Source organism: Acipenser ruthenus, chromosome 7 (genome assembly GCF_902713425.1).
Source record: "Acipenser ruthenus chromosome 7, fAciRut3.2 maternal haplotype, whole genome shotgun sequence".
Lineage (NCBI taxonomy): Eukaryota > Metazoa > Chordata > Actinopteri > Acipenseriformes > Acipenseridae > Acipenser > Acipenser ruthenus.
In genome coordinates, this window is record NC_081195.1 from 44,765,868 (window position 1) to 44,777,802 (window position 11,935).

An 11,935-nucleotide genomic window follows, 5' to 3' on the forward strand; every position below is an offset into this window, starting at 1 on the left:
ATGCCACAAGTATTGAAATACACTTAACAGGCAAGCCATACAAGGGTTGTAAACAGGGTGGTTGTGACAGGGTGGCTTTTTCATTTATTTTTGTATCAAGGTATTTTTGTTGACTCCAAGAACCTTTCCTACTTCCCATCATGTATGAATGTGTGTGTGCTTGTGATATGCATGAGTAATGAATTTTTACATACCATTTTCCCCATTTTCCCCAAATCACTGCAGTGTATCCCCATTCTTGGAGAACAACATAAGCAAAGAGAAAATATAATTAAAAAACCAAAGTTTGTATTATTCATACCTGTGTGCAAAAATCCTTGTTGCTGGTAGTAGCTGGTCAGCAGTGTATAAAAGATGGCCACCAGTGATACCTCAGCATATAAAGATGGCTGATAGTGCCACATCAGCAGAAACAAAATGGTTGCTTACCTCAGAGGTTAAAGGTCATAGCTAATACTTAAAACTGCACTTTTCTTTATGTTGTTGTCTTATAAGTATATGTGTATGGTTAACCTAACCAGATTCTATGTCTCCGGGTGCGCATTTTTGGCTACCCATTTCCTTAAAAGGCACGGTGATTACACCCTCCTAGAAGGACTGTTCTCCCCGAATGGAGCCTTAAGTTTGTACTAGAAGCTCTCACAAAGGCCCCATTTGAGCCCTAAACTCCATAGAGCTGAAGCACCTGTCTATGAAGACAGCCTTCCTCTTAGCTATCACCTCCGTTAAGCGGATCAGTGAGCTGCAGGCGCTGTCTGTGCACAGCTCCTGCATGCATGTGTGGGAGGATGGAAGCAGAGTGTTGCTGTGCACCAACCCCGCTTTCCTCCCCAAGGTGATTACAGCTTTCCACATTAACCAGTCTGTGGAACTGGAGTCTTTTCATCCAACTCTGTTTGCTTCAACGGAGGATGAGAGATTGAATGTTCTCTGCACAGAACGGGCATTGAGATGTTACATGCTTAGGACAAGAGAGCTGCATCAATCTGACCAGCTCTTTGTCTGTCACGGAACACGGACCCTAGGACAGCCCCTCTCTAAGCAGAGTCTGTCCCACTGGACTGTGGACACAGTCTCGACTGCGTATAATGGTGCTGGCTTGCCCCACTTGGTAGGGTAGCAGCACATTCAACTAGAGGGTTGGCTACATCTTGGGCCCTTTTTAAGGATGCCTCAATGTCTGATATTTGTACTGCAGCTAGCTGAGCTACGCCGCATACTTTCTCCGGGTTCTACCGCATTAACGTGGTAGATCCTGCTTTGCCTTCTGTATGCACAAGGGTCCTTGAGGGTGTAAGTTCACACCGCTAACCCCTGGGTTAGGCAGTGCTTGTGCGTCCCTCATAGGCTGCCATTCCTTCTCCCTTGCGACGGCTCTGGTATACATTATCCCATACATAATGTTTTGTGGTCGTCTTCCACTGGAAAGGGAAAGTTGGGTTACTTACCGTAACCCTGGTTCCCTGAAAGAGAAGACAACCACCAACCACAAGGTTGCTTCAGTCGCCCTCACGGGTTCGATGGAAAAAGAGGGTGATCTTCCGGTGAGTGACGGTTTTATACCCTCAGTGGGCAGGACCGAGTGCGTCATCACAGGAAGGTGCCTTCAGCAGCTCTGATATAGAGAGCTCAGCATTACCTACCTCAAGGGCAGGAATATCCCATACATAATGTTTGGTGGTCATCTTCTCTTTCAGGGAAACAGGGTTACGGTAAGTAACCTAACGTTTGATTGTATAGTATTTGTGATTTTTTTTTTCTTCAGTGGCTCTCGCTATATTGCGGTTTTAAGTGACCAGTGTTTTGTGTTTCGATAATGTGCTTCCCTACATATGGGTCTCCAAAATATGAAGCCCTCCAAAACAAGATGGTACAAAACATTGAGGCATTTTAAATAAGAGGCGGTGTGGTACCCTGGTTAAAGAAAAGGGCTTATAACCAGGAGGTCCCCGGTTCAAATCCTACCTGAGTCACTAACTCGTTGTGTAACCGTGAGCAAGTCACTTAACCTCCTTGTGCTCCGTCTTTCGGGTGGGACGTATTTGTAAGTGACTCTGCAGGTGATGCATAGTTCACACACCCTAGTCTCTGTAAGTTGCCTTGGATAAAGGCGTCTGCTAAATAAACAAATAATAATAACTTGGGCAGTGTTCACGTAAAGAAGGTGGTTTTTTTTTGTTTTTTTGTTTTTTTTTTGCAAATAGAAACTGGAACAAAACAAAAGATAGGGCACAGCTGTAAATGCAAAGCATGAGGAAGCTAGTAAAGAATACCGGTATGTAAAATGCATAATGTAACTAACACCTGTGACAAACATTGACGTTAATAGCCAATCAGATCATAGTTACGGTATGTACTTAATGTCAAGCCTACTACCTCATTTAATAGTATAGCCTAGCTTAGTTCATTTTAGTTAGACATTTAAAAACATTAGCATACTTTGCTGGTGAAATAAACGAAAAGGAGCTGTATCTTATTTTCTGGTGAATTTGTAAGTATTTCTTCTTAAGGGTTTTGTCGCTGTATGACATTTGTGCATGTTTTAAACCTGTATTCTTAACGTGTATGGTAGGTAATGCTAAGAATAGGGTTCACATTTCTCGGTCTTCCTCTTATGTATTCGTGGTTAGCCGTACTGTACCACTACACTAAAATGGAAAACAGCAAAACATACCCATCCAGATGTTTTTCAACCAGATCTATTAATTTCCAATTCTTATTGATGTTTTCATAATTGGCCAAATGATTAATTGCTACCAGATATCGATAATGTAAACTATGAATGTAATCATTAAGTTTTAATTAATAAGTTGCGCTTTCTTATGTACTTATTAACTGGACTGACATGGCTACCATTAATCTATCAACTTTCTTAGTTTAAAACTTTTCTGCGACGTCACTCTCTGATATTGTGATTGATTAATTCTACTAACTAAAAGTGGCTGAGTGGCTTTGAAGAGAAAGGGAGTGCGGGACAGATATACTGTTGATTAACGAATCCAGTTAGCCTAGTGTTATGAGTCCACAGAAGACTGTGTGCGACTCGTGAAAGTAGCAGTTTTTAAATCGATGTAAGATTATCCAAGTAATCATCAATTGCAAAATAAATATATTTCTAATAAAACTTTTTGTCCACTAGAATATTTAAGTAGCCTATGTTTGAGTAGTTTACAGAGCTGTAAAATCACTACATATCTTAAAGACAATGACACCTGTCGTTTTAATCATAATAATAATTATTTAAATATTATATTAATTAATTGTACAATTCACCTACATTACATTCGGCACAAAAAACAAAACAAAACAAAAGACATTTTTCTAAGTGGATTTTATTGTAAAACATTTTTAAGACAAGTTGAATTTCCAGATAGCCGCGGCACCCTGAGTTTTGGTTGCGGTTTACCTATTTTCGACAAAGCCACACCCTTCATTATTCTACACATACAAACTCCTTTAAACTAAACCTATTATGTTTTAATATTTCTGAATCCCTGTTTTCAGGTTTTTCTGACAGTCAACGCGTTTAAAAAATATATATTTTAATTCTTTGGGACGGTATTTTGAAAAAAAAATTCCAAACTTTCAAAAATTACATTAAATGCTATGTGTCCGAAAGACATATCTCTTTGAATTATTATCTTAACAGGTGGAGATGGCAGACACGGAGGAAAAAAAGAAAGGTACAGTTGAAATACATGAAATTTGTTTTTAATGTTCGAATATTGTCTGTTTTATTTACAGTTTGAGAGAAATGTTTGTTTGTTTTCTTATATGTTTTTTTTTTTTTTTTTTTTTTTTTTTTTTAAAAGATAAAAACCGAAAATACAGAACACTACAAATGTGTTACATTTAACCTTTTATTTTAGTTTGAAATTCAACAGTACAGCTACACCTCATGTAGTCTCAGTAATCCTGGGGTCCATTGTGCATTTAGCTACATGCATAGCTATATGGGCACGGGTCACGTTTACTTATAATTGTACCCTGGCCATTTTTTTCTTTTGTTTAGCAAGGTACAAAGAGTATACCATGTAAATAACAAACCATTCCTGCATTTAGTTTTTTTTTTTTTTTGGTAGGAGCGGCTGAAGCTGGCACTATAATTGTAGTATTATACAGTGTACTGCGAATGTCCAATATCCAAACAACTTCATCCTGGTACAAATTCCAAACTCATAAATTGCATAATTGGTTAATGCTACGTTTCGTAAGGCATACCTGTTTGAATTATTATCCTGTATCAGGTTTTATTATCCTGTATGCCATGGAGACAGGATAATGATCCCTCAACGTAGTTGTGCTCTATTTTCAGCAGTTACTATAGTTGGCATAGTTAGACAGTAGGTAGGCAACTGGCTCCTCTCAGCAACATAAACAAGGTGAAGCTAGTGGTGAGGTGGACGAGTAAAAGGAAAAATGAAAGTATTTTTTTTATATAATTGAGACAGTCCATATGTATGCATTTGATAAAATGAGTTGTACAAAATAGGATACATTGGTCTGTTTCTAGATATTTTGTGGACATTCTGTGTTGTGTACTTTGGTTTTATGTTTTAACAAAACAAAGCAATAACAGAAACCACAGCCAGTTAGTAACCTATAACTAGGGCTTGAACTTTTCGGTTTTTATTTTCCAAAATGTTAATTAGTCGTTGCTAAACTGTCTCTGTAACTTAATAAAGCAAAAACTACGAATTAAAGATTGGGTAAAGTTTTTTTTTTCTTTGCTACAATTCAAATCAAGGGTATTTTAAATGATGGACTTGCTATCAGAGTACACTCTGTACTGGGTATTTTATGCTGAAAATGACAACGATAATAGGCGTAGAATGAAATGCAATTAGGTTAACCGATGAGTAATTAACACAATTTATCACGTCTGTTTGAAATCAAAATTAAGCGAAACAGAATCAGGCTCAGTCAAGATATGAAAGTAAAAACAAGTCACATTGTTTTGTAATTATCAGCTTTTTTCTGAATTTAATTAAGAAAGAGAATCGGCTCAAAATAAGTTTAAAGGGACGTCAGGTGATAAAAAATAAAACCCGGAAACTTCAAGCCCTACCTTTTTACCTTACCAGGCGAAAAATGAACAAATAGCACCCCCTAGTGTCTGAATGTCAAAATGACCCTGGATCTTAAACTGCAACCACACTGCACTGCATCCGCGAGCGAAATCACCGAATGTCAATCCGACACGAGACGCCACTTGGAAACGATCCAAAAGACATCAAGGAAATAAATACATGCAACGCACATGCATTCATATTGAACATACTAGAGATGGGCTGTCCCATTACAAAACAGGTCTTGTTTTGATAAAAGGTTACCACCCTGACCTCCGGCAACTGCGTTGTAAAATAAAGGTTGGATTGTAAAATCTATAGATCAGAGTTATTGAACTTCCCTATATATCCATCCAGTTTTGACATTGCAGTAAGTTGTATATATAAATAAAAAATAATTGTGTTGAAAATATCAGTTCAACTATACTACTATTGTCCAGCTGTCGTCTGACAGATGTACCGGGCTTCAAATCAGACTACAAGTACTACTGTACATAAAAAAGAAAACTACGACTACATCTGTACAATTACTACTAATAATAATGATAACAATTAAACTGTTGGATATATAAGGATGTTCAATAACTCTGATCTATAGATTTTACAAGTCCAACTTTTACAACAGCATTGCTAGAGGTCAGGGTGGTAAACTTTTATCAAAACAAGACCTGCTTTGTAATGGGACAGCCCATCTCTAGTATGCTCAATAAGAATGCACGGGCGTGGCAATGTATTTATTTCCTTTATTTTATCAAAACAAGACCTGTTTTGTAATGGGGCAGCCCATCTCTAGTATGTTCAATAGGAATGGATGTGCGTAGCAATATTTATTTCCTTTACTTTATCAAAACAAGACCTGTTTTGTAATGGGACAGCCCATCTCTAGTATGTTCAATAGGAATGCATGTGCGTGGCAATGTATTTATTTCCTTTATTTTATCAAAACAAGACCTGTTTTGTAATGGGACAGCCCATCTCTAGTATGTTCAATAGGAATGCATGTGCGTGGCAATGTATTTATTTCCTTGATGTCTTTTGGATCGTTTCCAAGTGGCGTCTCGTGTCGGATTGACATTCGGTGATTTCGCTCGCGGATGCAGTGCAGTGTGGTTGCAGTTTAAGAATCAGGGTCATTTTGACATTCAGACACTAGGGGGTGCTATTTGTTCATTTTTCACCTGGTAAGGTAAAAAGGTAGGGCTTGAAGTTTCCGGGTTTTATTTTTTATCACCTGACGTCTCTTTAAACTTATTTTGAGCCGATTCTCTTTCTTAATTAAATTCAGAAAAAAAGCTGATAATTACAAAACAATGTGACTTGTTTTTACTTTCATATCTTGACTAAGCCTGATTCTGTTTCGCTTAATTTTGATTTCAAACAGACGTGATAAATTGTGTTAATTACTTATCGGTTAACCTAAATGCATTTCATTCAACGCCTATTATCGTTGTCATTTTCAGCATAAAATACCCAGTACAGAGTGTACCCTGATAGCAATGTTCTGATGTTCAATAGGAAGGCATGGGCGTGGCAATGTATACCGAGCATCAAAGTAAACTTATCACTATTATAACACATTTATTTTAGAAAAAAATAAGGTATATAAATGATGGACATTGACAAAATGTTTTTGGTTTCTTTTTAATCGCTCGATCATTCATCCTTGACCATGACACGAGTGGAGTGATTTCAGCTGTTGAATTGCAAGCTTGATTAAAAGCAATAAAGAAAATCACTGACAAAAACCAATATGCCACGTCTGTCAAGAGAGCAGCGCCTTCATGCAAACAGCATGTTGGAGGCTGGACTAGGGCAGCGTACTGTGGCTCGCCATCTTGGGTGCTCACAGCCAGCAATTTCAAACCTGGCAAGATGGTATAACCAGACACACTCTGTCAATGACAGGCCATGAACTGAGAGACCAAGTCACAACACCTGCCCAAGATCGACAGATCATTTTGCAGCATCTTCGTGATGTCAGTTGTTAATCAGCACAATAAAAAGTCACTGCACTTGCTGTAAAACAGAGTTTGTCATTTTTCAATCACATCTCGTGAATTTTATCCAAATATAAGTGATACGTTTCTTTTGATGCTCAAATATAAATTATACTTTTGATGCTCAAATATAAATTATACTTTTCTTTTGATGCTCAAATATAAGTGATAAGTGATGCTCAGTATATTTATATCCAGTCTTTTGGATCGTTTCCAAGTTGCGTCTGGTTTGGATTGAAATTTGGCGACTTCGCTGTCGCCGCTCGTGTCCAGTGTGGATGCAGCTTTATTCATTCATAGTGTTGTGAGATTTAATTAAGAGATTTTAGGATAGTAGAAGTACATATATTTTTAAAATGATGTATTCTTTATTGTGTTACACTGTTGCAATAAGTATTGCACTTGCATAGTGAAATATATACAAGTCAAACCTGTCAATAATTATTGCTTTGGTTAGACTGGAATATCTCTCAGAAGTCATTACTTAGTCAAAAGGTGGCAGTGTAACAAATATGGTAATACATTTTGAAAGAAAGAGTGACCATTGTTATGTGTTTCAGATTTTCGACAAAGCCACACCCTTCATTATTCTACACATACAAACTCCTTTAAACTAAACCTATTATGTTTTAATATTTCTGAATCCCTGTTTTCAGGTTTTTCTGACAGTCAACGCGTTTAAAAAATATATATTTTAATTTTTTGGGACGGTATTTTGAAAAAAAAATTCCAAACTTTCAAAAATTACATTAAATGCTATGTGTCCGAAAGACATATCTCTTTGAATTATTATCTTAACAGGTGGAGATGGCAGACACGGAGGAAAAAAGAAAGGTACAGTTGAAATACATGAAATTTGTTTTTAATGTTCGAATATTGTCTGTTTTATTTACAGTTTGAGAGAAATGTTTGTTTGTTTTCTTATATGTTTTTTTTTTTTTTTTTTTTTTTTTTTTTTAAAAGATAAAAACCGAAAATACAGAACACTACAAATGTGTTACATTTAACCTTTTATTTTAGTTTGAAATTCAACAGTACAGCTACACCTCATGTAGTCTCAGTAATCCTGGGGTCCATTGTGCATTTAGCTACATGCATAGCTATATGGGCACGGGTCACGTTTACTTATAATTGTACCCTGGCCATTTTTTTCTTTTGTTTAGCAAGGTACAAAGAGTATACCATGTAAATAACAAACCATTCCTGCATTTAGTTTTTTTTTTTTTTTGGTAGGAGCGGCTGAAGCTGGCACTATAATTGTAGTATTATACAGTGTACTGCGAATGTCCAATATCCAAACAACTTCATCCTGGTACAAATTCCAAACTCATAAATTGCATAATTGGTTAATGCTACGTTTCGTAAGGCATACCTGTTTGAATTATTATCCTGTATCAGGTTTTATTATCCTGTATGCCATTGAGACAGGATAATGGTCCTGCAGTGTGCTCTATTTTCAGCAGTTACTATAGCTGGCATAGTAGACAGTAGGTAGGCAACTGGCTCCTCTCAGCAACATAAACAAGGTGAAGCTAGTGGTGAGGTGGACGAGTAAAAGGAAAAATGAAAGTTTTTTTTTTATAATTTAGACAGTCCATATGTATGCATTTGATGAAATGAGTTGTACAAAATAGGATAAATTGGTCTGTTTCTGGATATTTTGAGCACATTCTGTGTTGTGTACTTTGGTTTTATGTTTTAACAAAACAAAGCAATAACAGAAACCACAGCCAGTTAGTAACCTATAACTAGGGCTTGAACTTTTCGGTTTTTATTTTCCAAAATGTTAATTAGTCGTTGTTAAACTGTCTCTGTAACTTAATAAAGCAAAAACTACGAATTAAAGATTGGGTAAAGTTTTTTTTTTCTTTGCTACAATTCAAATCAAGGGTATTTTAAATGATGGACTTGCTATCAGAGTACACTCTGTACTGGGTATTTTATGCTGAAAATGACAACGATAATAGGCGTAGAATGAAATGCAATTAGGTTAACCGATGAGTAATTAACACAATTTATCACCTCTGTTTGAAATCAAAATTAAGCGAAACAGAATCAGGCTCAGTCAAGATATGAAAGTAAAAACAAGTCACACTGTTTTGTAATTATCAGCTTTTTTCTGAATTTAATTAAGAAAGAGAATCGGCTCAAAATAAGTTTAAAGGGACGTCAGGTGATAAAAAAAATAAACCCCGGAAACTTCAAGCCCTACCTTTTTACCTTACCAGGTGAAAAATGAACAAATAGCACCCCCTAGTGTCTGAATGTCAAAATGACCCTGGATCTTAAACTGCAACCACACTGCACTGCATCCGCGAGCGAAATCACCGAATGTCAATCCGACACGAGACGCCACTTGGAAACGATCCAAAAGACATCAAGGAAATAAATACATTGCCACGCACATGCATTCATATTGAACATACTAGAGATGGGCTGTCCCATTACAAAACAGGTCTTGTTTTGATAAAAGGTTACCACCCTGACCTCCGGCAACTGCGTTGTAAAATAAAGGTTGGATTGTAAAATCTATAGATCAGAGTTATTGAACTTCCCTATATATCCATCCAGTTTTGACATTGCAGTAAGTTGTATATATAAATAAAAAATAATTGTGTTGAAAATATCAGTTCAACTATACTACTATTGTCCAGCTGTCGTCTGACAGATGTACCGGGCTTCAAATCAGACTACAAGTACTACTGTACATAAAAAAGAAAACTACGACTACATCTGTACAATTACTACTAATAATAATGATAACAATTAAACTGTTGGATATATAAGGATGTTCAATAACTCTGATCTATAGATTTTACAAGTCCAACTTTTACAACAGCATTGCTAGAGGTCAGGGTGGTAAACTTTTATCAAAACAAGACCTGCTTTGTAATGGGACAGCCCATCTCTAGTATGCTCAATAGGAATGCACGGGCGTGGCAATGTATTTATTTCCTTTATTTTATCAAAACAAGACCTGTTTTGTAATGGGGCAGCCCACCTCTAGTATGTTCAATAGGAATGGATGTGCGTAGCAATATTTATTTCCTTTACTTTATCAAAACAAGACCTGTTTTGTAATGGGACAGCCCATCTCTAGTATGTTCAATAGGAATGCATGTGCGTGGCAATGTATTTATTTCCTTGATGTCTTTTGGATCGTTTCCAAGTGGCGTCTCGTGTCGGATTGACATTCGGTGATTTCGCTCGCGGATGCAGTGCAGTGTGGATGCAGTTTAAGATCCAGGGTCATTTTGACATTCAGACACTAGGGGGTGCTATTTGTTCATTTTTCACCTGGTAAGGTAAAAAGGTAGGGCTTGAAGTTTCCGGGGTTTATTTTTTATCACCTGACGTCTCTTTAAACTTATTTTGAGCCGATTCTCTTTCTTAATTAAATTCAGAAAAAAAGCTGATAATTACAAAACAGTGTGACTTGTTTTTACTTTCATATCTTGACTAAGCCTGATTCTGTTTCGCTTAATTTTGATTTCAAACAGACGTGATAAATTGTGTTAATTACTTATCGGTTAACCTAATTGCATTTCATTCAACGCCTATTATCGTTGTCATTTTGTTATTTTCAACATAAAATACCCAGTACAGAGTGTACCCTGATAGCAATGTTCTGATGTTCAATAGGAAGGCATGGGCGTGGCAATGTATACCGAGCATCAAAGTAAACTTATCACTATTATAACACATTTATTTTAGAAAAAAATAAGGTATATAAATGATGGACATTGACAAAATGTTTTTGGTTTCTTTTTAATCGCTCGATCATTCATCCTTGACCATGACACGAGTGGAGTGATTTCAGCTGTTGAATTGCAAGCTTGATTAAAAGCAATAAAGAAAATCACTGACAAAAACCAATATGCCACGTCTGTCAAGAGAGCAGCGCCTTCATGCAAACAGCATGTTGGAGGCTGGACTAGGGCAGCGTACTGTGGCTCGCCATCTTGGGTGCTCACAGCCAGCAATTTCAAACCTGGCAAGATGGTATAACCAGACACACTCTGTCAATGACAGGCCATGAACTGAGAGACCAAGTCACAACACCTGCCCAAGATCGACAGATCATTTTGCAGCATCTTCGTGATGTCAGTTGTTAATCAGCACAATAAAAAGTCACTGCACTTGCTCTAAAACAGAGTTTGTCATTTTTCAATCACATCTCGTGAATTTTATCCAAATATAAGTGATACGTTTCTTTTGATGCTCAAATATAAATTATACTTTTGATGCTCAAATATAAATTATACTTTTCTTTTGATGCTCAAATATAAGTGATAAGTGATGCTCAGTATATTTATATCCAGTCTTTTGGATCGTTTCCAAGTTGCGTCTGGTTTGGATTGAAATTTGGCGACTTCGCTGTCGCCGCTCGTGTCCAGTGTGGATGCAGCTTTATTCATTCATAGTGTTGTGAGATTTAATTAAGAGATTTTAGGATAGTAGAAGTACATATATTTTTAAAATGATGTATTCTTTATTGTGTTACACTGTTGCAATAAGTATTGCACTTGCATAGTGAAATATATACAAGTCAAACGTGTCAATAATTATTGCTTTGGTTAGACTGGAATATCTCTCAGAAGTCATTACTTAGTCAAAAGGTGGCAGTGTAACAAATATGGTAATACATTTTGAAAGAAAGAGTGACCATTGTTATGTGTTTCAGATTTTCGACAAAGCCACACCCTTCATTATTCTACACATACAAACTCCTTTAAACTAAACCTATTATGTTTTAATATTTCTGAATCCCTGTTTTCAGGTTTTTCTGACAGTCAACGCGTTTAAAAAATATATATTTTAATTTTTTGGGACGGTATTTTGAAAAAAAAATTCCAAACTTTCAAAAAT

At 36.5% G+C, this 11,935-nt stretch overlaps 1 long non-coding RNA gene across 1 annotated transcript; it reads left to right on the top strand.

Annotated features, from left to right (window-relative positions):
- The first annotated feature begins 1,778 nt into the window (after positions 1-1,778).
- LOC131737513 (uncharacterized) lies at positions 1,779-7,902 on the top strand. Its single transcript, XR_009329162.1, has 3 exons — positions 1,779-2,491; positions 3,650-3,683; positions 7,868-7,902. It is a non-coding gene; the product is annotated as an uncharacterized LOC131737513 (long non-coding RNA).
- The last annotated feature ends 4,033 nt before the right edge of the window (positions 7,903-11,935 follow it).